Source organism: Mytilus californianus, unplaced genomic scaffold (genome assembly GCF_021869535.1).
Source record: "Mytilus californianus isolate M0D057914Y unplaced genomic scaffold, xbMytCali1.0.p SCAF_8, whole genome shotgun sequence".
Taxonomy (NCBI): Eukaryota; Metazoa; Mollusca; class Bivalvia; order Mytilida; family Mytilidae; genus Mytilus; species Mytilus californianus.
In genome coordinates, this window is record NW_026262734.1 from 71,559,339 (window position 1) to 71,564,338 (window position 5,000).

At 35.0% G+C, this 5,000-nt stretch overlaps 3 non-coding genes across 3 annotated transcripts; all 3 read right to left on the minus strand.

Moving 5' to 3' along the window:
• Positions 1-2,784: 2,784 nt before the first annotated feature.
• On the minus strand, positions 2,785-2,856 carry Trnah-gug (transfer RNA histidin (anticodon GUG)). Its single transcript has one exon. It is a non-coding gene; the product is annotated as a tRNA-His (tRNA).
• Positions 2,857-3,617: 761 nt separating this feature from the next.
• On the minus strand, positions 3,618-3,689 carry Trnah-gug (transfer RNA histidin (anticodon GUG)). The gene has a single exon. It is a non-coding gene; the product is annotated as a tRNA-His (tRNA).
• Positions 3,690-4,451: 762 nt separating this feature from the next.
• Positions 4,452-4,523, minus strand: Trnah-gug (transfer RNA histidin (anticodon GUG)). Its single transcript has one exon. It is a non-coding gene; the product is annotated as a tRNA-His (tRNA).
• Positions 4,524-5,000: the final 477 nt, after the last annotated feature.

Below are 5,000 nucleotides of genomic sequence, written 5' to 3' on the forward strand. Positions count from 1 at the left end.
TGCCCACAATGCCGTAACAGCGACATTACACAGCTGTTTGCCGTGACCAGGATTCGAACCTGGGTTGTCGCGGCCACAACGCGAAGTACTAACCACTATACTTTTTTTTTTATCTTTATTATAATCACACTTCTATATACATATCACAGGTTACACTTACAATTACACATATATCAAACATTGATATCAATTACTGTCATTTTTTCTGAAAAGAAAAACATACGAATTGCTCATTTACTCTTACTTATCAGAATGCCATATTATAAACTAAATATAAAGATGTATCTTACTTTATTTTACATTTTCATTTTTATATATAAAACAATAAAACAACATTTGAACTATTACAAGAAAAAAAACCCAAAGTGTAAACATACGAAAATGTTCTATTAAACTAATGTTTTAAGACCTAACAAAAAGCGGTTGGTTTCCACACCCAAATTTTGATACATCCTAAAAACTATGATTAAAGAATTAATTCACGCATGAAACGGATCTTGATTTTTTAATAACTGTTCATTCCACAAAACACCACGGTCAAAGTTTGTTAACTTCCGCGTATCTTTCTAATTTCGGAACATTTACTCTCACTTATTAGAATGTCCTATCATAAACTAATTGTAAACATGTATCTTCCTTCTTTTTTTTTTTTACATTTTTACTTTTATATATAAAACAATAAAACAACATTTGAACTATTACAAGAAAAAAAAAAACACAAAAATGTTAGCATACGCAAATGTTCCATTTAATTAATGTTTTAAGTCCTAACAAAATGCGGTTGGTTTCCAAACCCAAATTTTGATACATTATAAAAACTATAATTAAAGAATTAATTCACGCATGAAACGGATCTTGTTTTTTAAATAACTGTTCATTCCACAAAACACCACGGACAAAGTTTGTGAACTTCCGCGTATCTTTCTAATTTCGGGACATCAAAAACGTAACAATTAATGTCTTCATCGTCCGTTTTTCTCACATCTCTAAATCTATTAACATAATACATTAAATCTTCATACTCCGATTTGTTTGTATCAAGATTCACATGTAGAATTTTCTGTTTTGTTGTATTACAAATAACTATTGTCTCTCTCTTTTTAACTTTTCCTAATACGAAATTGCCTTCTGATCGTTTGTTATAAACTATTTTCTGATAGTGGCTATCGTTACACGGACTGTTCCCGGTAATTATTGATTTTGATGCGACTGTTTTTATTTCTTCATCTATTTCTGTACGTTGAAATTCCTTTACATTTGTGTGTACATTTTGTTTTTTAACTTCCGCACTCGTTCCACATATCGAACTACGACACACTCTTTTTTCTGGTGGCGATTCATTGCTTTTATTGATTGACTTGTTAATAGATACTCGTACCGGCTGAGTAATTTTCGTTACAGGTTTAATGTTTACCTTTTCGGGGGCTACTAGCGGGAGATCTACCTTGTCAATTTGCTGATTTTCATCACTAGATTCACTCATATCTTCCTCTGAATCATCGGTATCTATATCACTAGTATCTAGATCGTCGTCATTTTGTGTATTTTCTATTTTATCTCGCCACGTTTTTAATCGTTTAGTGTCCCTGTCTTTGTTAGATTTCGACTTATGTTTTACACCTCTGTTTACATTCACAAAATCACCTCTGGTCCAAATCAACGAAATTCTCATTTTATCACCAAGGTAATTCGAATTCCACGTAAATTGTTCATATTCGTCTACAATACTGTTAATAAGTGCAACTAATGGTTTTGGTAATTTCTCCATTATTATATCCCTTCTGCGTACCTCAATATTTTCACATGAAGAAGTAAAGTTCACAAGACATCATATAAAGGCATTATTTTTGCAAAAATGTAATTCAACTTACATTACTGTTAGGAAAGTGTTTTAACTATTTCCGGCTGGTGAAATCCAAATCCAATAGAAAAAATAACTTCAAAACAGGACAAGCAAAATATACGTCTATATCAGTGTAAGGTGCACTCGACTCCTCTACTAACCACTATACGATCACGGCTATGACTTGCAGACAGAATATATATAGGAAAATTAGGGTATTTAAAATTAAGGCTGAATTAGATATGGTGTTTCTTTTTTGTAAAATGCACTTTTCATACAAAATTTAAACGTGATGTGTGTAATGAATGCTATAAGGCTATGCAAATGGGATTTTGCTCCATCTTTTACATTTTTTCCCCGTCAGGTTGCTCTTTGTTTTTATTGTTGTTGTCATTATTGTCAGCCGGATTCAAATAAGAAGTGGTAAATATGGTACATTTGAGCTGTGTTCAGGAGGGTGGAGGAATTCCTACTGTTCTCTGTTATTGCAATGAATAGCTAGTACTACCTAACCATAACAGGGAAGCACCTTCTTAGAGGGATTGCTAAAAGGGTTATTTTTGTTCGAGAATACCGACCGTGCGAGATAACACAAGAATAAAACTTGTTTTCCATCCCTTAACGAACCCAAGATTGTGAAGAAAAAGTAACGTGACATGAAATCGACATTGCACGAAATATTCGTTTGTTACTATATTTGGTAGATAAAGGCAAGAAGTGTTCTAGCTGTACTGGATCGCAGCGGTGCATGCAGTGATAGCCAGTTAGACAACTCAAAAGGTAGGAATGGGAATGTTCAATGACTTTTATATATAAGCAAAAAAACATACGTGTATCTAAAAAGAAAGAAGGATTAGTGAAAATTGATAATTGGAATGAGAGAGAGAGAGAGAAAAAAAAAACTGCCCACAATGCCGTAACAGCGACATTACACAGCTGTTTGCCGTGACCAGGATTCGAACCTGGGTTGTCGCGGCCACAACGCGAAGTACTAACCACTATACGATCACGGCTATGACTTGCAGACAGAATATATATAGGAAAATTAGGGTATTTAAAATTAAGGCTGAATTAGATATGGTGTTTCTTTTTTGTAAAATGCACTTTTCATACAAAATTTAAACGTGATGTATGTAATGAATGCTATAAGGCTATGCAAATGGGATTTTGCTCCATCTTTTACATTTTTTCCCCGTCAGGTTGCTCTTTGTTTTTATTGTTGTTGTCATTATTGTCAGCCGTATTCAAATAAGAAGTGGTAAATATGGTACATTTGAGCTGTGTTCAGGAGGGTGGAGGAATTCCTACTGTTCTCTGTTATTGCAATGAAATAGCTAGTACTACCTAACCATAACAGGGAAGCACCTTCTTAGAGGGATTGCTAAAAGGGTTATTTTTGTTCGAGAATACCGACCGTGCGAGATAACACAAGAATAAAACTTGTTTTCCATCCCTTAACGAACCCAAGATTGTGAAGAAAAGTAACGTGACATGAAATCGACATTGCACGAAATATTCGTTTGTTACTATATTTGGTAGATAAAGGCAAGAAGTGTTCTAGCTGTACTGGATCGCAGCGGTGCATGCAGTGATAGCCAGTTAGACAACTCAAAAGGTAGGAATGGGAATGTTCAATGACTTTTATATATAAGCAAAAAAACATACGTGTATCTAAAAAGAAAGAAGGATTAGTGAAAATTGATAATTGGAATGAGAGAGAGAGAGAGAAAAAAAACTGCCCACAATGCCGTAACAGCGACATTACACAGCTGTTTGCCGTGACCAGGATTCGAACCTGGGTTGTCGCGGCCACAACGCGAAGTACTAACCACTATACGATCACGGCTATGACTTGCAGACAGAATATATAGAGGAAAATTAGGGTATTTAAAATTAAGGCTGAATTAGATATGGTGTTTCTTTTTTGTAAAATGCACTTTTCATACAAAATTTAAACGTGATGTATGTAATGAATGCTATAAGGCTATGCAAATGGGATTTTGCTCCATCTTTTACATTTTTTCCCCGTCAGGTTGCTCTTTGTTTTTATTGTTGTTGTCATTATTGTCAGCCGTATTCAAATAAGAAGTGGTAAATATGGTACATTTGAGCTGTGTTCAGGAGGGTGGAGGAATTCCTACTGTTCTCTGTTATTGCAATGAATAGCTAGTACTACCTAACCATAACAGGGAAGCACCTTCTTAGAGGGATTGCTAAAAGGGTTATTTTTGTTCGAGAATACCGACCGTGCGAGATAACACAAGAATAAAACTTGTTTTCCATCCCTAAACGAACCCAAGATTGTGAAGAAAAGTAACGTGACATGAAATCGACATTGCACGAAATATTCGTTTGTTACTATATTTGGTAGATAAAGGCAAGAAGTGTTCTAGCTATACTGGATCGCAGCGGTGCATGCAGTGATAGCCAGTTAGACAACTCAAAAGGTAGGAATGGGAATGTTCAATGACTTTTATATATAAGCAAAAAAACATACGTGTATCTAAAAAGAAAGAAGGATTAGTGAAAATTGATAATTGGAATGAGAGAGAGAGAGAGAAAAAAAAAACTGCCCACAATGCCGTAACAGCGACATTACACAGCTGTTTGCCGTGACCAGGATTCGAACCTGGGTTGTCGCGGCCACAACGCGAAGTACTAACCACTATACGATCACGGCTATGACTTGCAGACAGAATATATAGAGGAAAATTAGGGTATTTAAAATTAAGGCTGAATTAGATATGGTGTTTCTTTTTTGTAAAATGCACTTTTCATACAAAATTTAAACGTGATGTATGTAATGAATGCTATAAGGCTATGCAAATGGGATTTTGCTCCATCTTTTACATTTTTTCTCCGTCAGGTTGCTCTTTGTTTTTATTGTTGTTGTCATTATTGTCAGCCGGATTCAAATAAGAAGTGGTAAATATGGTACATTTGAGCTGTGTTCAGGAGGGTGGAGGAATTCCTACTGTTCTCTGTTATTGCAATGAATAGCTAGTACTACCTAACCATAACAGGGAAGCACCTTCTTAGAGGGATTGCTAAAAGGGTTAATTTTGTTCGAGAATACCGACCGTGCGAGATAACACAAGAATAAAACTTGTTTTCCATCCCTAAACGAACCCAAGATTGTGAAGAAAAGTAACGTGAC